This window comes from Polyodon spathula, chromosome 5 (assembly GCF_017654505.1).
Source record: "Polyodon spathula isolate WHYD16114869_AA chromosome 5, ASM1765450v1, whole genome shotgun sequence".
Classification (NCBI taxonomy): Eukaryota; Metazoa; Chordata; class Actinopteri; order Acipenseriformes; family Polyodontidae; genus Polyodon; species Polyodon spathula.
In genome coordinates, this window is record NC_054538.1 from 15388000 (window position 1) to 15411721 (window position 23722).

At 35.4% G+C, this 23722-nt stretch overlaps 1 protein-coding gene across 5 annotated transcripts in view; it reads left to right on the forward strand.

Annotated features, from left to right (window-relative positions):
* Positions 1-69: 69 nt before the first annotated feature.
* Positions 70-23722, forward strand: part of tdrd15 (tudor domain containing 15) — a 39679-nt gene continuing 16026 nt past the window's right edge. For 2 of the 5 annotated variants that reach the window (XR_005950286.1, XM_041249855.1), the window contains exons 1-3: positions 70-141; positions 1721-1821; positions 15289-15465. The gene's annotated coding sequence lies outside the window, so the exon portion shown is untranslated. Of the gene's footprint in view, positions 142-1720; positions 1822-10493; positions 10565-15288; positions 15466-23722 lie in introns of all 5 variants that reach the window. The other 3 variants (XM_041249856.1, XM_041249858.1, XM_041249857.1) reach the window with 3 other exon arrangements.

Here is a 23722-nt window from a genome sequence, read left to right on the forward strand (position 1 = left end):
ATAGTCCAAGGCAGCTCTGTCTCTATGGGAGTTCAGTGCAAATTGCAAAACTTTACTGCTGGTACAAAGGTTACAAACCAGTAGCAGGACAAAGCCAGTTAGTACCATAGCAGGATTCTGGAGTCTCCAGTCAGTGCTGCGGTAATGGGAATTCAGTCCTGAATTCTATTATTTCTTTATTTATTACCTTTTGTGATATTTTAAACTATTTTGTATTTATTTTTTGCTACCATATAATTTAATTTATTCTCACAATTCATCCTGAACTCACATACCAGACATGTAAATCACATGTTTTTTCAACAAGATTAATTTCATGAAAAATAAATACATTAACTATATGAATCTTTTTGCATATCACTAAATCTCACTGATTATTTTAAGATTGTTTCTGAAATCCTTTTTTTATTTAAGTTCTAAATTGGTTGGCAGTTTCATGAAAAAATATTTAGAGCTTGTGTAATTGGAAACTGTACAGTTCTTTAGCAATATGTTATAGGATAAGCATGCAGTTATCCTTTTATTTCCATTAAAACTGATTTTGTTAAAAATAAAAGGGCAATTTAATAACAAGAAAGAAAGAAAGAAAGAAAGAAAGAAAGAAAGAAAGAAAAAAAAAGAAAGAAAGAAAAAGAACAAATTGAAAGTAACATTGAACTGAGTAGATCAGCAGAAAAAAAAAAAAACATTGGCAAAACTATTAATTTCTGCTGGGTGCAAAACATAAATCGTGTTCATCATAAATAATAATTAAATAGTTATTGCTCATATGAAAATAAACCTTTGTGTTTAAAGACATTTTTTAAGAGCGCCTGTCTCATGCAATAGATCACAAACAGTACAGTACAGTACAGTAGTCATTGATAACCTACTGATGCAAGTAGTAGCAGGAATGGGGTATGTTTTAAATGCAGGTATCAACCACAGGGTATTCCTTACAGACATTTTGTGTAATAACAGATGGTAAAGGCAAAGCAAAGTGCTGTAAAAGAATAGCAAAAACAAGGTAACCCAGACAGCTATGACAAGGCATGGTAAAAATAATACAGTGGAGCACAGCAAGGGCACAATGGGCGTACTTGGGAAAAGCTTGATAATGTACAAAAAATTCCTTGCAAAGAGTTTTTTATGGCATGGTCAGTTTGCTAAGCGGTTGTTAAAAAACTGGTTTCAATGAATGACTCGGAATTTCACCATTCACCAAGTCCTTTTTGTACAATAGGAACCATCCATCTGCAAAGTGAATTATTTTTTAAAGCAACTGTGCTTTGTTTGTCTTGCTGAAAACAACAAAACAGATTTTTTGGATTAATGAAAATAAGTTTTACATGCATGTATTATTATTAATCAAAACAGACAAAAAAAAAAAAAAAAAAAAACTCATGAAATGAAGTTTAGTTACCACATGGGATATGACTGGAAAAAAGCCCATTTATAATGCTTCCAGAAAAAAAAAATCACTTAATTATGAAAATGTTTTATTTTTTTTAGATTTAGAATTAGAAGTTAGAAAAAACAAATTTAAATAAAAAACAGTATATTTGTACAAAATAAGCTTTATAACTGTAGATAAACAAAAGAAAAAGTAGTGGGTGTGATATTTCTGAAACTAAAGATTGTATTTCACTGCTATGGGAATTAAAATAATTTGCATTTTACTGTACATCTCATAATGTAAGTATTTGGGACCATTAGCACGAAATATTTTGTTTCTCCTCAGCTACGTCATACTCTCTAGAAGATGGTTCAAGTCCTGAGGATCATATACAGGTTCTAAGGTCGTGTTTTTGGAGTGGAGGTATTACTGAAAGATGTTGACAGGTATTTTCATTACAACTTTTGTGTTTTTTTGTGTCTCTTTCTTTTAGAACCGTTGAAGCTTGTCTTCATAATGTTAAGTAAAACCTCTGTGGCAATATTACCGCAAATGTAATGTAGCATTGCTAAGAATATGAACCACTGAGGCTATACTGCAAACTAAAATATGTCACGTGATGGTGTTCTAATGAATCACAAGAGTGGTTATTTTTTTTTTTTTTATAATTTATGCAAACACATACTAAAATATAACAAAAAGACCTATATAGAACAAATACGTGCTATTTATTAGTCTCTAACCATATCACCATAAGTATTAACAAACTACCTTTAAACTTCTTTAAAAAAAAAAATATTGAGCAATACAGGCAAAAGTCAGCAAAACAAAACTATGAACCCACCTATCCTTTACAGCACAACCTTATAGTTTGCAGCTTGATACCCTGTGTTTACACTGTGTTATCTTAAAGTCTTTTTCATCTTAAGAAAAACATTGGGCCAGCTTTGCTCCAGTCCAAAGTGAAAAAGTTTTTTTTTTTTTTTTTTTTTTTTATAAAAGGTTGCATACATTGCACCATGCATTCCATTCTCCCTTGAAGTAAAGGTCTAATGATTTCATGAACTGCGAATACAAAAGTTCTTCAAATGGGTCTGTTGTTGGCAAAGCATGACTCAAATTGAATCCAGAGCTTTTGCATTAATATATCAAACAGTCTAATGAAAATCAGTAGATTGTAATAAATTCAGCAACTTCTAACACCTTTACAATACAGTATATAGTACTGTATGTGGAAACGTTAGCTTTCACTTAAGGATAAACATTTGAATAATGTGTGAATATTTAAAGGTATAATAATAATAATAATAATAATAATAATAATAATAATAATAATAATAATAATAATAATAAATGTGATCTTAGGATATCAATGAATGGGAATGTTTTAAGGTGCTAAAAGCAAAGGAATCAGCATAGTTTGTGAGCAGGTTTCCGGGGAGATTTGAGTAACACAATTCTGCACTCGTCAAAAAAGTGAGTGGCTCATATTATTGTACTGAGAGTTTGCAGTGGAAAGGCCAGTGAATTCATGTTGAACATCTGAACAGTATTGAACCCATATTAAAGTAACTTTAGCCTTAATAAAATAAAATAATACATAATACTTTGTATGACTATACACAGACTGGCTAAATAAAATAAGAAAATTCCCAGCCTGCATGTATGCAAATTAAGGCGGTCACATGTGTGCAACTATTCAGCAACACAGAGAAAAGATGAAATGATAGTGGGTACAACTGGCTTATCCCTCAACACAGTGTCACCATTAAGCAACGTGAGCAACGTATCCATCAAGGTAGTCTCCAGGGCGTTCCTAGCAGTGCTCTGATCTAGTCAGGATGGTTCAAGCCCACAGAAATGTGCTACACATTTTACCAAGCAACAGTTGTGCTGCAGAATAGATGAACAGCTACAAAAAAGAGAAACTGCATCAATGCCTCTCTGGTATGTATTAGCTAACTGATCCCAGAAATGTATCAAGAAACTGGCTTAGTAACATATTTCATACACCCATCACTATTAGTGTGAATAATATAATACTTAAACACTGCTAATATGTGTATCTTTATATACGGTATTGTAATGCATTGGGGATGTACCCCCTGTTGTGTTTACAGTCATGCATATGGCAGCAGTGCAGTAACTGTCAGGCTGTCAGGCTCGTTAATGCAGAAAAACTTCTACCAGCCTGGGAGTGCACTGTCACGTTAATAATCAGGAGGGTTCCCAGGCTACATTAGTCAGTGTTTGCGTTCTGTTATTGGGTTGTTTTGAAAAGTCCTGTTAGGCTCAGCATGGGGATTATTAGCGGGGTGGAATGTGTGGTTGGGTTGGGATCATAGGTCAGTAGAGCTAGATGGGGACGAGATTATAATTTAGTACTTCTAAAAATACTGTCAATCCGCTTGCGTGCGCGGTATATGTACATAACACTAAAACAATACGTGAGCATAAAAATTTGAAGTAGGCCTAAGTAGTAATGATGAATTACTTGTTAACTATACATACAGATATTGTGTAATAGAAAAATGCTATAATCACTGTAAGGGAAGTTAATATTGATGCTGTATTCTCCAAAAGGGAGAAAGCACTTTGGAGTCATACTTTGCAAACTTTGAAACCGATAAGTTTAACTGAAGAACAAAGCATGCTTTTTGTAAACATTTACATCCGCTTGGATATTTGAAAGACTAAACAGTAAGTCTGTCTTGCAACTGTGTATATTGCTCCTATGCACCTTGATAAAATGTTATTGGTATGTATATATCCATTTGAAGATTTTAAGAATTGCTTGTAAGTTTTAACAACAATTTAGTCACAGGTCATTGATGCAAACTAGCAACAGAACAAATATACAGCAGTTTTCTCCGAGTTTAAGGTCTTGCTTGCTCGTGTCTATTGGCTTTAAATTTGTTTGTTCAGAAGATACTAATACAGTATCTGAAATTATGTAACATTACTACATCATAAACTCATATTCCAGTCAACATAGCCACCCTAACAGATAACAACACTCCAGTCATAAAACCACCCAGTAATCTATATATAGGGGTTTGTCTTGCCACTTTCGAACCTTTCACAAGGTCTTCTTGTGAAAGGTCTTGTCTTCTTGTGTAAAATAAACACTTTACTGGACCACATATATTATTTCAAAACACAGACTTTATATTTAGTGTTGCACACAAAACACAAAATAAAAAAATAAAAAACAAAAGCCTAACTCCACCAAGGAGTGCTTACAAAACTGTTCCCAAATCCTAGCTATCAACTGGACAGGTAAGCCTTTTACCAGTAACAAAACATATACTTTTCAGATACTGTATTACAAAACCTTTCACAAGGTTTGTCTCAGCCTAGGCCTCAGTCTTCACACAGACAGGCCACAAACATTTAGACACCTGTCTTAATTAGTAGCAGGTGTCCCTAATTACATTAGTGGCAGGTGATTCTGGCCCAATAAAACAATTAATCAATTTAACCATTAACCACGTGGCTGTGTAAAGCACGCACAAAACACATTTCCTCATTGTGTAGGGCCTATGCAATGTCACACTATATATTCACAAAACAAACATTCAACTTTAAAGCTGAAGTGTCTAGTGCAATCCCACATTTAAAAAATGTATAAACACCTGAAATTTTGGTTCACTGAAATACAGGGCTTTATATAATCTCTGCAAGTAAGAAATTGCAGTGCCTTGTGTGAAAGCACTATGGTATTAAAATGTTCAAGACACAAAATAGTGCCTGAGTTACAAGCTCTTGCATTATTAAAAAAATAATAATTAAATCCAAAATGGGTTTTGATTTATTTATGTATGTATGTATTCATCCCCCTGCAAAGTTTTCATATTTTGTAGGCACTTGAGCGTACTCCACAACACTTTCAAATTAGACTTTACATGTAGAATATACATAAACTACTTCACACTGAAAAAGTAAATAAGTAAGATTTACAGAGAAAAACAGATTACTCTCAGTTGCATAAGTATTCAACCCCATTGCTACTGCAGCCCTAAATCAGCTTAGGTGCAAATTATTTGTTTGAAAGGTCACAAAATTAGTGAAATGGTTTCAGCCTGTGTGTACTCAAAGTGGTTTAACTTGTAGATAGTTTCCTGCAGGTATATAAAGACTTTCAAGCTGCAATTCAGATAGTGATCCAACAAAGCAACCATAAACACCAAGGAGCTTTCGAAACAAGTCAGGGATAAAGTGGTAGAGAGGTACAGAGCAGGAGAAGGATACAAGAAAATTTCAAAGGCGCTGATTATCCCACTCAGCACATTGAAGTCCATCATTAAGGCATACCACCCAGACACTACCCAGATCAGGTCGCCCTCCCAAACTGAGAAGCTGGGGAGCAGGAAACTGGTTTGGGATGTCACTCTGAAGCCAACAATGACCTTGAGAGATCTGCAAAGTGTCTGAGATGGGAGTCAGTGTTCACACAACAACAATAAGCCGGTCCCTACACAGCTGGCCTGTATGGATGGGTGGCAAGAAAAAAGCCATTACTCAAAAAGCCTCATCTTAAAGCACGTATGGAGTTTACGAAAAAGCAAGTAGATGATCCTGCAGACATGTGGAAAAAGGTTTTGTTGTCATGCGAGACAAAAATGTAATTTTTGGTCTAAATTCCAAGCGTTACGTCTGGCGCAAGCCCATCACTGCACATCACCCAGTCAATATCATCCTAACTGTCAAGCATGGTGATGTTTGCTATGTTATGGGGATGTTTCTATGCAGCAGGGACTGGGAAACTTGTCAGGATAGAGGGGAGAATGGATAGTGCAAAGTACAGGTGAATCCTTAAGAAAACCTGTTTGAGTCAGCCAAGACTCTGAAACTGGGGAGGAAATTCACATTTCAGCAGGACAATGACCCAAAGCACAAAGCCAAAGCCACACTGGAGTGTTTGAACAAGACAATAATTAATGTTCTTGAGTGGCCCAGTCAAAGTCCTGACTTTAATCCAGTCGATAATTTATGGCGAGACTTGAAGATTGCAGTCCATTGATGATCCCCAGCAAACTTATCAGAACGGGAGCAATTTTCCAGTGAAGAATGGACAAACGATTCACCACCTACTGTACAAAGCTAGTAGAGACCTATCCAAAAAGACTCATAGCAGTAATTGCTGCAAAAGTTGCTTCTACTAAGTACTGACTTAAGGGGCTGAATACTTATGCAACCAGTACATTTCATTTTGTACATTTTGCTGATATTTAACCTCCTCCTCATATAACAGGGTTCAGTTTAACCACTACAGATTGGAATAATTAAAAAGTTTGTTTGAAAAACTGTGCACACATTATTTGTAATTCAATAAAATGTGAAATTATTGGTAGGGGGTGAATACTTCTCCAAACCACTGTATCTAATACCTGTACTGGGTTTGTAAACTAAAAGTTCAGGCTTCACACATTTTGAGACCTACAATTAAAAACCGGTATGGTTATCTGAAATAAAAAATAGCTTATTTCAATTACTAAACAACAACACAAGCAATACATAATAAATATTGACTGAATGCATGTTTACTGTAAATTGCATGTTGATAATCATGTACTGTATAGTGATATGGAGAGGGAAAAAAGGATTATTTACAATGAGAAAAAATAGTAATTTGGTGCTGTAATTGACCACAAACCAGCAGCTACTCTTTTCTCAGATCCAGTGCAACCACTATATACCTTGTGAGAGATGTGCAAGCCTGTAACATAGCAGCTGCCAAATAAAGCATATTACATAAAATGCAAACTAAATTGTTGTTTTGCTTCATCTGTGCTGGGAACTTTATTCCACGGTCCTTTATAAACCTACCTACAAATATGGAATCTGATTTATGGAGCAGTGTGCAATCAACATAAGTTTTAATTTTATTTATTTTGTTAGTTGTAGATTTTTTTTTTTTTCAGTCACCTTTTTAGGATGTTTGCAATCATTCTTAGCGGCTCTTCTTGCAATTATAGAGGGAAGGACATACTTCTTTACCCAGAGACTAGGGAGGGTATGGAATACTCACATGTTGTTGGGGCAGAATCACTGGGGTGCTTTAAGACCCAGTTTGGACCGGATAAGCTTAGATGGGCTGAATGGACTCCTCTCGGTTGTAGACTTTCTTTCGCTCTTATATTCTTAATATTCAAATAACCTTCAACCATTTCTTTATTGTTTAATGTTAGTCGGTTGTCAGAAATTAGAGACATATGTGTAAAGCATGAGGATGGACAATGTAAATGTTGTGGAGGAGGCTACAGTCTTGTTTTGGAAGGTCAAAAGCTGATAAACTGTAGACTTTGCTAATTTTACAGATCATAAAGCAGAGCCTACTGAAACATTGAGCTCAATATTTTGATGACACTAGTTGTAGCCAAACAACGTCATTCTTCCTCATCATCCTTCCTGGTTAATAATCTAAAGATATACTATCAGGCTTTGAAAACATTAAAAAAGGCAAGGACCAGCAGTTTTCTTTGGCGGGGCGGTGGAGTTCTATTTCTTTTGGTCTAGAAAATACTACAGTTTACTGCAGTATACCTGTATATTACAGTAATAAAGTAAACTACTACTGGGCACAGTAAAAATTGCCCTGTACATCAACAAATATTTCTAAATGTTATATCTGAAAGTCCAAGAGTCATTTTATTTATCTTGAGCTAATAAGAAAGAAGAAAACCTAATGAGCTTTTTGAGTACGGTACCAATAAACACATTTACTGCATACCAGTGCAATATTGGGATAACATAACTACTGTAGGAAAATAGCATCGTTTCACAAGTTGTATATACAGATGAAATCAAATGTTTAAATAAATTAAATGTATTGTGCACTGGCACTTTGTAAAGATATAAATTAATTTAACAACCTTTTTTTTATATATGTTCATATTAGTCTGTCGAGTCGCAGGCGACTCATAGCGACCTTGTGACCGACTCCGCGCCACCTTTCTCTATTCCTCATGGCTTGTAGGATTTCTTGGAGACTCATATTCAGGGCTTCCTTGGCTTTCTGTAGCCATCTCGTTTTGGGCCTTCCGCACCCTCTTTTCCCATTGGCCATGCCTGTCATGACAACTTTTTCTAGTTGCTTGCCCCTTGTAATATGCCCGAGGTAGACCAGTTTCTGCCTTATGATTGTTCCACCCAGAGGTATCGGATTTCTGACTTGCTGAAGAATTTCTACATTGGATCTCCTTTCGGTCCACGGGACTCTGAGCATTCTCCTCCAGCACCACGTTTCGAATGCCTGGATTTTCCTTCTTGAGTCTTGGTTGTCATCCAACTCTCACTTGCGTATGTGCTACTGGGTGAACCAGGGATCTCACTAGCCTCTCTTTTGTCTGTGTGGATATATTTTTGTCCTTCCAGAGTTTCGTCAAGCCTGACATGACTTGTCTCCCCTTGGCCAACCGTCTGGTGATCTCGGGTTTGATATCGCCATTGTCTGTTAACACTGAGCCGAGGAATTCGAATTGTGCCACCCTTTCGACCCTTTTGCCTTCTATTCTCAGATTGACGTTGGGCACTGTGGACATGAATACAGTTTTCTTCATATTCCGAAGAAGACCTTTCTTAGCGCTTTCTCTGATAAAGACTGTTAAAGCTTTCTCCAGCATGTGAACTTCTCCATTTCTTTCTCTGCTTATTTCGATGATCCACCTCATGTTGCAAATGTGGTCCCTCGTGCCTCTGTTTTTCCTAATCCCTGCTTGCTCGTCAGGTAGCTGAGTATTCACAAAGCTATCTAGTCTCTTTAAGATGATCTTCAGCAGTATTTTGCTCACATGGCAGATCAGAGCGATTGTCCTGTAATTCTAACATACTCTAAAGATTTACATATATGTGTGTGTGTGTGTGTGTGTGTGTGTGTGTGTGTGTGTGTAGTTAAATAAATTTTCTAGAGATCTTTACGACTGATTAGATATGCTAATAATAATAATAATAATAATAATAATAATAATAATAATAAATAATAATAATAATAATAATAATATGTATAGGTGAAAAATCACTTGCAGAAGTATAATGCAATGTGAATTGCACTTCTTAGTGACAGCAAAGAAATACATTTGTTTTCCTTAAGATTATAATGTGCACTATGAATTTCTTTAGATTCCATTCAATAATTTTGTCTGATCTTCATACAGTACTCAGTGTTGCTGCCTCTATTAACAATGTCACACCTCTAGATTAATCAGCAAAAACCTAGGAGTAACCAAGACATAGATGTAATACATCTCAAATTGTTGTTTTCTTATGCATTTTGAATTATAAACACATATTAACAAACTTACAACAAACAAACAATAAGCCTAACAGTAATAACAGATAATAAATCTTATCAAATATGTAAACAAATACATTCAAAGTCAGCTCAGCATAACAAAAATCCCAGAGCATAGAGTAAGATGAGTGCATCCACTTCAGCTGCAGTAGACCACTTAAAACATTTGATAGTGGGTATTGCAGTCAGCTAAGGAACTTTGCTGTTCTTTGAAACTGATGATTAATACTGTATTGCCAACTCTCGAGAATCAATTGCGACACACGCGATTTCTAAAGTAAATTAAGACCTGCTCACGATCTCGTGACACTACAGTGATCTCGGGATTTTTCACTTTTTGAAAGGTATACGTTAGTCATGGCAGAAAACTCAAAGAAGCGCAAACACTGCTGATGCAAATTCAACCCAGACTGAAACTGTCTGCGCAGCAGAAACAGGTACGATAATACCTTGTTTGTACGTTGTTTGTAATGTTGAATGATGATCTGGATTGTCTGATTATATTATGCATTTTGTGAAGCACAATAGTGGTTTGTAAAAGATTTGAGGTGTTATAGATGCAATATAAGCTGTTGTTAACAAGGTTTAAAAAACAACAGAAAATATTGGTTGTTTCTTAGCATTCAAATATTGGTTTATGTTTTGAAAAACAAAATCTCATGACTCGAATGACAAATTTCTTGATTTCTAAGAATTTGTCTCCTCATCTCTGCAGAGGTGTGGTTGGCAATACTGTTAGTAGGACCTTGAACAGCACTTGAACTTGGGTCAGTGAAATATATCATTTTTATGCTAATCTCCCATCATACTGGTTTCTGTTTCTAGGTCTGTGTCAATATGCTGTTATCTGAGTTCAGGAGTGGCTCATCAGTTCCAGTTGCCTGCCATAGATATAGGTAACATGTCCTTGTGTTCATAGTGATAATTTCTGTTCTAACTTCTCATATTCATTCAAATCATTTAAATCATGGAGCAATATTTTGAAACAAGTGGAAGGCAAAGGAAATAAGCCATTATTACAGTTTAAAGCTATCAAAAAACAATACAATTGCAGGGAGGTGTATTGTTCTAATTTTATCCAATATCATTGGGATACTCTTCTCCTTAAAATTGTAGAGCCACAACATTGGCAATGAAGATATTTTTAAGTGTGATGGTCCTGTTATTGGTTGTCCTAAAAGAACATCTTTTTTGGCCATTTACTTTTTATGTGCAACAGTTAGTTTCATGTACTCCATTAAATTTAATGCCCTGAGTATAGATGCAAATTCTCAAACATGTTTTATAAAAGCAAAACAGTGTTTAGTGGTTTCTTTAGGTTAATTTGATGTTTTAAAATACCTTTTTTGGAATTTGAACTAAGAACCCAAATGATCATGTTTTAGAATTATTAGTAGCAACATTTCTAGTAGACAGCAAGAAACAAAAACAATGCAGAAATTCATTCTGTTTAATTCCTTGATATTTACCACAATTTATATTTATTCTCTTGGTTTATATAGCAGCTTTTTTTTTATTGTTTTTTTCTACTCACTGTAGAACAGAAAGTTAAAGAATGACTCAGATCACACATTGTCCACAGTCATGGATTAAACAATAACCTGACTAGTGGATTTAAAGGGGACAGTCAATATATATTATATTATTGGTGCCAATTTTAACTAACTTGCATCAGTTTAGGGCAGTGTGCAGTATATTAAATTGAATAGATAAGCACTAAACAACACACACTTACTGAGGCCATGGCTTGTGTTTAGAATATATAAAAGTGTGTGTGTGTATATATATATATATATATAAAGATATCTAAGAAAGAAAAGAAAATGTACACAAAAAGTTGAAAAGATTACAAAATATTTTCTGTTATTTTTAGAACGTTTCAGGCAAAACTTTTTGTTTATTTTTTAAAAAAACATTTTGGAAAAGAAGTATATGGTAGTTAAAACATGTGACGATATATATATAATAAATATATTTAGAATATTATAACATATATTTGTGTATATGGTAGTTAAATATATACTGAGCCATGACTCGTTTATAAATAGTATACATGAAAAATCTAAATCAAATCCAGTACTGAGCAAAAGTTTTAGGCAGGTGTGAAAAAATGCTGTAAATAAGAATGCTTTATATAATAGACATGTTAATAGATTATATTTATCAATTAACTAAATGCAAAGTGAGTGAACAGAAGAAAAATCTACATCAAATCCATAGTTTGGTGTGACCAGCATATATATATATATATATATATATATTATATATATATTATATATGCTATATATATATGAAAAATTAAAGCTAAAAAAAAGTAAATTAAATCAATTTTACTATTAACATGTTTCTCGGTTGTGATTGAGATGCATGGATGGCTTAACAGGTATCAATTGAATTCTTAAAGTCAGTATAAAAGCCCTATTTAAAACCTATAACTTAATCAAAATTGACTTTAAAAATCAAACTAAATAACACATTTGTAAAAATCTAGGGCAAAGTTGAATCTTTCTATGTGTTTGCATTCTTCCTGGTTCTCATTAATGTCTACACAGCCTCCTGCTCCTGTTGATGACACACTTGGACAGTTAAAAGTGTGTCATAGGCTAATTTCCAGTGAACTTAGAACGATTTAGATTAAAAACTAATCTAATTAAATTTCTTCACAGAGTAAAATTGACTCAATATGATCGAGAACCACAAATACAGTGGCTTGCAAAAGTATTCAGACCCCTGACCAATTTTCTCATGTTACTGAATTACAAATGGTACATTGAAATGTCTTTCTGTTTTGATATTTTATTTTAAAACACTTAAACTCAAACTCGGTTATTGTAAGGTGACATTGGTTTTATGTTGGGAAATATTTTTAAGAAAAATAAAAAACTGAAATATCTTGCTTGCATAAGTATTCAACCCCCACACATTAATATTTGGTAGAGCCACCTTTCGCTGCAATAACAGCTTTAAGCCTTTTGGGGTAAGTATGTACCAGCTTTGCACAGAGTGTCGGAGTGATTTTGGCCCATTCTTCTTGTCAGAATTGCTCCAGGTTGTTCAGGTTGGTTGAACGATGCTTGTGGACCGCAATTTTAAAATAGTGCCACAGATTCTCAATGGGATTGAGATCAGGACTTTGACTGGGCCACTGTAGGACATTCACCTTTTTGTTCTTGAGCCACTCCAATGTTGCTTTGGCCTTGTGCTTGGGATCATTGTCCTGCTTAAAGGTGAATTTCCTCCCAAGCTTCAGTTTTTTAGCGAACTGAAGCAGATTCTCCTGCAGTATTTTCCTGTATTTTGCTCCATCCATTATTCCTTCAGTTGTAACAAGATGCCCAGTCCCAGCTGATGAGAAGCATCCCCACAGCATGATGCTGCCACCACCATACTTCACTGTAGGGATGGTGTGTCTTGAGGCATGGGCAGTGTTAGGTTTGCGCCGCACATAGCGCTCTGAGTTTTGGCCAAAAAACTCTATCTTGGTCTCATCTGACCACAAAACCTTTTTCCACATCGCAGATGGGTCACTCTCATGCTTTCTGGCAAACTCCAGACGTGCTTTCAGATGGTACTTTTTGAGTAATGGCTTCTTTCTTGCCACCCTCCCATACAGACCATGTTATGCAGAGCTCCTGATATGGTTGACTGGTGCACCATTACTCCACTCCCAGCCACTGAACTCTGTAGCTCCTTCAAAGTGATTGTTGGCTGCTCTGTGGCTTCTCTCACAAATCTTCTTGTCTGAGAGCTGAGTTTTGAGGGACGGCCTTTTCTTGGCAGTGCCTGGGTGGTGTGATGCAGCTTCCACTTCCTGATTATTGATCCAACTGTGTTCACTGGGATATCCAAACACTTGGGTATTATTTTGTACCCTTTCCCTAATCTATGCATTTATATTACTTTATCTCTAACTTCTGTAGAATGCTCTTTGGTCTTCATTTTCCTTCAGATTCACAGCCTTACCAGTGATCCTTCAACAGTGAGGTTTTTATCCAGACAATGTGACAGCAACTTTAATGGTTCACAGGTGGAGGCCAACGGTAAAGTATTTGTGTCCTCGTTAGGGCAATTTCTTTCATCGGTGCAAACTGGGAGCTTCTACGGCACAGGAGTTGAATAATAAGCAAGATATTTAGTTTTTTTTTATTTTTCTTAAAAATATTTCCCAACATAAAACCAATGTCACCTTACAATAATTGAGTTTGAGTTTAAGTAATTTATAGAAAGTTTTAATTTCTTAAATAAGTTTGGTATTTATGAAACTGTTCTAGACTGTTAAAGGAGCCATGGGTATTGCAGGTGTCCCCTGTTGTCCCCAAACCTGCAGTATTATTAGTAAGGTGACCATATGGCTCCATATTCAGTGGGATAGTTCAGGCTTTTCATCTCACAACCCAATGCATTCTGGCAAGCGTAGTCCTGCTTCTCTTAAAGGAACCTGGTACTTGAGACAGGTAAAACTTACCAGAATGCATTGGGTTTTTTAAATGAAAAACCTGAACTGCCCCAAACTGTCCTGCTGAACATGGAGCCATATGGCCACTTTAATCAATAGTAATCTCATATTAACCATTTAGGTGGAGGGTAATTTTATGTGGGGAGACAGATGGTATACTCTAAGTAAAAGCTGGCAGCTGAAGGTAATTGTGCATACAGTTAGAATGGAAGTTCTGTCGGAAGCTGTGGCAGGCAATGGCATTGCAGTGACGTCAGGCCAGAAGACGGAAGAATGACAAAGGTAACTGCAGTTCAAAGAATGCAGCATGCCGTTTATTAAAGAACAATAAATAAAATATTTAAACAAAATAAATTTGCTCACAGATCACAAAAAATGAAGTTTCAAACAAAAATAAATCTTGAACACAAAACACAACACTCAGGTCCAGCTGGGCAGTAGCTTTCATGGCACTTCTGAGTTTTAGTTTTTAGTTTAGTTTAGTTTAGTTTAGTTTAGTTTAGTTTAGTTTAGTTTTGATTTGATTTTCTCGCTCTCCCGTTCCTCCTCTGAACACCTACTCCGAACATGGAGAGCTGCAGGCTTTTTATACAGGTGACCATCTCCCGATTAGAAAAAAATGAATCACTTAATTCGGGAGATGGCCACCATCTGCACGAGGTTTTAAATTTGCAACTGGCAGAGGACGGGCTGCCAATCTCGTCTCTGCCAGAACAAAACAATAATAAAACAAATGCACGGCTACGCCGTCAAAACAATAACCAAACATACAGTGTTCCGCTGTCATATATATATATAAAATAAACTCAATACAATAAACAAATAAACAAAACCAAATAACACAGGGGCGGAGGGGGAGACCCCGTTCTAAAAATAAATACTGTACAGGGCTGCTCGTCCTGTTACAGAAGCTGTAATGGTTTCTGGGGTAAATCACAACATAACAACATCTTCGATTAATATAGTGCCTTATCATGTGCAGACATACACACCTCAGAGCACTTTACACAATTAAAAAATACAGAATCTAAAGAAGCAATAAACAAACCAATCATAAAATCAGGACACAAACACATTTAGCTATAAAAGCAAACAGATAGCAGAGGGCAATGAGAGCCCCTCTTTTCAAGGACCTTAACCAAATGCAAGACCTTTTTTAAACAGATCAACTGATTGGCAGTTCCAGATGTCAGGGGGGAGGTCATTTCATAGAACAGGAGCCAGGGAGCTAAATGAATGGCCACCGAGACAAATCCGTTTCACATCAGGAACCACCAGCAGGCCAGCATAGGAGGATCCAATGGTCCGAACCAGCTGATAAGGACAAAGTAATTCAGTGAGGTAAGCAGAACCATTGAGTGAGCGAGAAGTCAGGAGAAGTAGTTTAAAAGAGATTCAATGCTTGATAAGCCAATGAAGTTTAGCCTGAACAGGGGTAATGTGGTAGTACTTTTTCATACCAGTCAAGATTCGGGCATCTGTGTTCTGAAATAGTTGTAATCTATCAATTGCTTTGAAGGTATTCAGTTTCAGATATAGCTGTATATCATCTGCATATGAATTAAACTGAACACCGTGTCTACAGATGCTCTCACCCAGGGGCAAAGCAGTGGGCCCAAAACCGAGCGCTGGGGGGCACCAGAATTAACTTTCAAGTGAGTTAGTGGAGATTCACCAAACATAAGCATTTATATTTTAAGTCTGGATCAATTCCAGTGGTGTATGCCATAACCTGCAAACTATGTGGATCACTGTGGCAAAGTGGCAATTAGTAGCAGGTGTATAGCAGGTGCGGTGCTAGTACAGTAATCTCAAGAACAAACAGACAACAAAGTACGGGTGAAATGGGTTGTTTAATGGTTATTAATCCAATGGTCTGATGACCAGACAGAAAATAATAATTTGCTGGCAATACACAACAATGTGTATTGCATAGTAGTGAAAAGGATTGAAGTCCCGTAAACAATAAGCACAGTACTAACACACACAATCAAACACACACGTGATCACAAGTCCAAAGTGAGTGCTGTCAGTGCTTGTGGTGAAGTATAATATAATACGTGCTATATTTGTGAACAAGTGGTGATAATAATTTTAACTGTGACTGTCTGTGGTGCAGTGCAGTGTTGATCCGGTTTTGTGCTGGCCAATCGTGTTTAACAGTCTGGTGATTTAACAAACACGACAATTACTAACACGAAAAACAAATAAACACTCACAAAATACTTTTACAACGCTTTCTCTGCATCTCACCTGGTCCTTTCAGTTTCTCAATATAAACCAAGTGAAGGAAAAGATTTACGATTCTCTGGCCCCTTTATGCTACCACGCATGACCCCTTGGTAAGCGACTGCAGCTGACTCTATTTCCTGCAGCTGCTACCTAGTTTACCTTCTGGGTCAATACATTCCTGCAACGGAGTGTCGCCTTCTTCCAGGCTGACCGACTTCCCAACCCAAGAAATGAACTGTCAGGCTAGCTCGTCCAAAGACTTACCATTTTGCTACTTAGCGCTCTCACAGGTCGAGAGGGAGATTTCCAATCCTCTCATTATATTTCTGTCACAATCTCCCATACACTTCTGGCTACCAGGTCACTTAAAGGGGCAACAGTAATATATCAAGGGTCAGCAGGTAACTGACAACTTATGGTAATGGTCATTGGTAATTCTATTTATAATACATATTGTAAATTATATACTGTGCCTTTAATTCCCCAAGTTGTTTAATGTTTGTTTAATGGCGTCTTTTAAAGGGGCTGGGATCTCATAGTTAATGACACCAAATGTTGATTTTTAACAAATCTGGGTGGAGCCAAGCTTGATAAATACAAGCTGAAACCAGTAGAGGAATGTGCATTAGGCACTGGCAATAAAAATCTGAAATTGCTGCCGACCTGCATGTTTTCCTTCTTTCTTATCAGGGCAAGCTTATTTATCTGGGTAGTTGTGTGATAATTAAGCACAAAGAAAAGCATTTCTGCTATTGCATTAATTACATATTGTTGGACTTTACACTGCTGAGATCTGTGTTGGCTTTAACCTTTGGCTACAGTCATAAACTGTTGTACTACGTGGCAGTGATATCACCTAGCAATTAATAAAAAGAACATCTGCTTTGATTTTTTAATTATGTTTAATATTGACAAACAACGGTCTAGTCACACTACCGGACCCTACTGTATTTACTTTCAGTTTGTTAACAGCAGAAAGTGAAATAAAAAGGAAAAGGTTGAAATTGCAGTGAGATTTCTAGGTTGTCAAACTGTATGTTCACTGCATTTATGACCACCTTCAGAGAATAATTACATTCTGTAATAAGAAATAAAAAGCTTTAAAACTTTGACCCCTAAAATTCCAATGATGTCATAGATATTGTATATTTTTAATTTACTGTACATGCCCGTGAAAGGGTAGCGTCATGACCTAAGATGTTATCCGGCAGGAATGAGACTCACAGACAGGGAAGCTACACTCAAGTACTAGAGCACACATTTATTAACAAAAGAACCGACAAAGAAACAGGTACGAGGGCCAAAATAAAAGGCTTAAACAAAAACACTACAGAAACTTTAAATACACATTTCAGGCTATGTAAATCCTTCTCCCAAACTCCTCCAACAAAGGCGTGTCTTCATTTTGTATACATGTGGCCATTCCCCGCGTGATTGTTGGCAGGGATATATGTAACCCCAAACCTGCCAAACTTACATTAAAAAAGAAATCAATCTTTATTGAACTAAACAAAACACCATATTTGCATCCATCCAGTTAGCACAGACGGAAGATAGCACACCACCTAAAAATAACTATTTTCATTGTTGAAATCAGTCACAAGTCTTGCCCCTTAAAGGCTGTGCAACGACTTCTATTTACACTGTCTTGTCTGTAAAAAGCTATGACACAGCCAGTGATACAGATAGTCTGGCTAGCATTAGTGTATAGTAATCTATAAATAAATAAATACAGAAATGGTATTTCCCAGAAACTTTGTCATATTTTGGTCAAATTTCACTATGTTAACTTATGTATTTATTTTTAACTTGTACTCTCTTTTTAACCCAAATTTTCCAAATGCTGCTTTCAGGTAACATACTTTTTTGTGCTGGGGTGGAGGAGTCAAAATGCAGTATCTTCAGCATACTGTATAACTATAAAAAAACCAATGGTCTTTCTCTGTTCCCACCATCTACCCTATCACATCTTTTACCCAGGCTAAGTAATTGAACCAGAATGACCAAATGGACTTGTTGGGTGCCTGACCAGTAGTAAATCACTAAATTGTATTGAACAAGCCCCATCCAATCGTTCCTCTCATACGCATTGATAGCGCAAAGGCCAATGCTGCAGAATAGTCCAGTCTGAATTATAATGTTTACAATTTAGAACATTAACATTTGTCAGTGAACTTGCTACTTCAGTAGTTCCTCACATGTAGAACAGTGTGACATACAGTAGTCTTGAGCTCAGTGTCTTTCTACTGTTAGGTATGTTAAATGCATATCACCCAACACTGACATAGATAACAGATTAGCAGTTATTGAATTTAGCTGACCCAGCTGATAATTTTTCAATAAATGCTGCTCTCAGCAAACAGTTGAAGATGTGAAGGCAACCTTATGCAAACAGAGCTGTCATTCACGGAAATAAAGCAGACGTAATCTTTTTTTTTTTTTTTTTTTTTTTAAAGTAATAGTATATGAATCCTCACAAAGTAAACTTATGTTAAATTAAGTAGCGGGGATCTAAAAAGATAGCGTTATATAGTCCGTTTTTCTGAGTTAATATCACGTAATCTCCAGCAGAAAGGCCGTACAAAACATACCCCTCCCCCCAACACACACACACACACACACACACACACACACACTGTACATTTATGGACTACTTCAACGCCGCGGTTATACTCATACCTACAACTGCCGGTACATTTTAAACCCCAAACAGTATTAAGATGAATGGCAAATTATCAGATACAACTCAAAAGTTTTATTCAAGCACATTATATCAAACATTTGCACAGCCGAAACGCCGTATTTAAATAAACAATTAAACATAAACTTACCACTACTTAACAAAATAAAAAAACTATAATAAAATAAACATTTCAAAAGAAACAAGTGTGTAAACAGATATATGTACATATTTGTATATGTACATACAAATCTGTTGAAAATTGAATATTGTAAGTTATACAGTATTCAAAATAAAAAAGGCGGTTATAGTGTTAATAAAATGTAACTTTTAAATCTTCCACAAACACAAACACACATATAAATTCTAAGTAGTAAAACTTATAAGTAGAAATGATATGTTATATAATTGTTTTAATTGTTGTCAGTATTTTTATATAAAAGTGTGTGTGTTGCAAAGGTAACCAGACAAACAAGTAGCTCATGTGCGGCGTAATTCAGAATGTGTGCAGCAACACGTGAATTCATGTATCTTGTTGAATGTTTTTATCTTCAAGGCAACGCATGCAAGCTCTCCGCACGATATTAAAAGTCGTTCTTTCCCTAATTGGTATGCAGACAGGGACATTTAAATATCCTCCTCCTGCCGGTGCTTGGTCTTTATCATCCGGGAATGGTCAATTGCTGGAAGAGAGTATACAGTACCAGTAATTCTATACAATTCAGTATTAACAGAGAGATTATAAAAAAAAAAAAAACTGAATAAAAAATAGGCTTTCCTAAATGATCAAATATGAAAAAAAAATATGGAGATTATTTTCAAAACGAGCGCGGCCAATGAACAGAGTATTAAATTATACAGTCAGGGAAGCCGACAGCTGCAAAAAGTAAAAGTAACAAAAAGTTCAGTCAGTAGCAAAAGTAAATACTGTTAGAATAAACAAATGTGCTGTAACCAGGGCAGAATTTTAATATTTAATCCAGTAACGATGGGGTGACAGGATGGCACCCTCCCTTCAATCAGATCACTGAGTTTTTATATGCTCCAGTTTAACATTCCAAATGTTTTACAGAACCATGGTATGATCTACTAGCACGTTAAGCTAACAGTACTACAGCAAACAACATGAAATTTAATAAATAAGGAGTAAAAAAAAACATAATCAATCATAAAACATAAAACTCAGTAGTAACTTAGCAGGCACAGATGTCAGTGAGCAATACGTCGACCCTAAGGCTAAAAGCAACCTCACATATGAACCTTTCTTTCCTTGAAACTCATTCCAGTCATTGTTTGCAGCAGACTGAAATGACCAAAACTGTTGATACCACGCGAACCAGTTGAATAAAGTTACTGGATCTTAAGATATACAATAAAGAACTCCAGTGAACAACGCAAGTAAGCAGGCGTTTTCCCAGTTAAGCTTCATAAATTAACATATATCCTGTTTCAGTCGATAGGCTTTTAGAGGCCATGTTATAAATATGTCTAAAATAGGGAGTAAAGACATTTGAAACCAGATATATTTGGTGAAATGTGTAAAACAAGATGCGTTATGATACATTAAGCCATCAATATGTGTTCTAAATATTAATGCACCATCCAGCCAAATTCCTAACTATTATCTGCAATTTACTCCAATTCAACCTTATTACAGGTGAACGTTTTAGTCACTACTTAAGGGGCCATTCACATTTTTTTTTTCTATTGAGTATCATAAATGTAGGTTTGATTGCATTAAACACCATTTTTATTTTTTACTGCATGCCATGCTGATCGCCCAAATTTCTGTTCTTGTTTATCCAGACTTAAGTTTGTAATCGATGGTGGTCATCAAACATTAAAAGTACAACATTGAAAAAATAAAAAAAATAGTGGGGCATATTTGTGCTGAGTTCATCTCAATGTGGAATGTCAGGATCTGACCATTAAATGTGGTCCTGTATAGAGAGACATGGTAGTTAATTTAGCAGATATCATATGTTTATGGTTGAACCATTTATTCTAAAATGGGACGTGTTAACTGCTGGCCTTGTTTATTTTACATATATATATATATATATATATATATATATATATATATATATATATATATATATGTTTATAGTATAATTAGGGTTTGTCTATTGAGATAATATCACTATTAGACAAGTCAGTTTTAACATTTAGTAACTTTGCTCTGGATAATCATTGCCACAGACCATTGAAAAGGGGTTTCGGGTTTCTTGCTGTATTTGTAAACATGGTGTCCATGTTAAACATTGACAAAACAAGCAAACATTCAAACATGTTTAAAGTTGTTTAGACCACAGTGCTCTATTCTATAACCTTTAACATGTTTTTATGATTTAAAAAATAGTTAAATATTCAGTTAACTGTTCTATACTTGTGTTGTCTTCCTTAACAACCGACTAGAACTATTTCATACATATTTAACTATATTTTAATGACAGAAAGAGACAAGTTCAAGATTTGTGAATGGCTCACATTAGATTAAAATGACTTCAAAAGCTCAGCCTGAGTGAGAGAAATGTTTTTGATGTAATTCCTTTGGTAATCTGCCCAGTGAATTTGTTCCATTTAAACATTGCAGTACAGAATGCTGATTATCCACCATCTTACCGTATCTGCTTGAATACTGTTTTTACATTGTATAATTTATAACCAGTTAGCGTCCCAGGGCCGATGAGGCAATGTGCCACCCTACGTAAAGTCGAGCATAGCACCCTTATATCAGTCAGGTAATGACTATTATATTTATTTTTTAAATCAACAAGTTTTTGATTCAGCTTGTATTGTGCAATCGCAAACAATCAAAAAAAAATAATGCAAATTCCTTTCTTTCATGTTTTGCTGTCCCCCTAAATTTGCCACACTAGGCTGCTGTCTAGTTTGCCTAGGCATTCCTCTGACATGTAGCTTTCCATAACGGTATGCGTCCTATATTTATTAACTGTCACGTGCAGCATCGAACCCCATGTTAAGTGACTAATAAGCACGTGGATAAACAAACACTACAGGTATAAAACCAGAGATGAGCTGCATTATTGCTTCTAGTTGAGAAGAACTCTCTTTACAGTATATGAAATGTACCTTGAACTACAGTGCCACTTAGTGGGCAGCCAGTATTAGTGACATTGGAGATAAAATTAAATCAAAATATTGGAGTACATCATGTAGCTTCTATAAAAAACATACTGAAGCTTTCTGGACATTACGTTATATTTCATATACACTGAATTATAACTTTACACCTTATTTGCAAACCCATGCTTATCCCACCAATCAGACAAAAGGCAAAAAAATACATAGAATTATACACACACACACATATATATATATATATATATATATATATATATATATATATATATATATATATATATATATATATATATATAAATATTTATACCATTAAAAACGGAAAACATATGTAACCAATAATGTATCGGCATATTTGATTAATATGTTGTAGATGATCGTAGATTGATCCGTGCACATTTTTAATAAAGGTAAGTTAGCTATATTCTAGTAATACTAAAAAAATCAATAGAATCTACAAAATAAATAAGCCCAATGTGAATTTAGCCTTTTTAAAAACATTTTTATTATTATTTTAGTAAATGTAACACATTTTCACAGAATAGCCATTCTTTCCGGCCACTGTCAGTCACATATCTGTAAACACAAGACAGCTGAGCTGCATTTCCATGGTCGGTTATTTAATCTACTTTTACAGCTACGTAGTTGGCTTCCTTTACTTCTGCTTTGATTCGTTCTGTATCTTGTAAGAGGTACCAAAGAATTCTGTGGCTATTGAGAAGTGACTGCTTAACATGCTGTCATAGTCAAAAATCAGAGAAAGTCATTTCACATAATTAACTCTATTTGAGGAATTGGTGCCTTCAGCGTGCCCTCTGAATGCCAGTTCTTGCTTGCCAAAGTAAACAACAGAATCAATCAAGCCTTTAAGAACCTCACGATTTTTTTGCTCGTTGTGACGTATTTTATCCGTACGCTTCTGCTTATTCAACATTCCAGCAGTGTGTGTGTGTGTGTGTGTCTCATTATATATATATATATATATATATATATATATATATATATATATATATATATATATATATATATATATATATATATATATATAAAAACCACCGAAGGGCCGGCACGCTAAGGGTATATATATGGTGCGGATGGTTGGGTTTATAAAACGGCTTGGAAAAATAACAACCTCTGATTGGTTAAACAGCATCACATGACCGTGTGTGTGTGTGTGTGTGTGTGTGTGTGTGTGTGTGTGTGTGTATATATATATATATATAGATATATATATATATATATATATATCTTATAACATGGCTTGCATACTAATGAGCCGCTTCACACTAAATAAAACACTACGAACCACTACATTCTAAATTCCATGAAAAACTGCCATTTTATTTGTTATTAGTTACAAAACCACTGCCAAAAATGTGTGGCACTTCACTTATTTCCTTTAATATATTTGGGGATGAAAATCAGCATACCTGGTACAACACCAACTTTCCGAGTGAAGACAGCAGTCCATCTGAAAAAAAATATCAATAAATAATTAAAATAAGTGCACCATCAAGAACAGACACAATAGTTGATGAGGAACAGCTAAAGGAGGAAGAAAACAAAGGCTGAAAAAACACACAC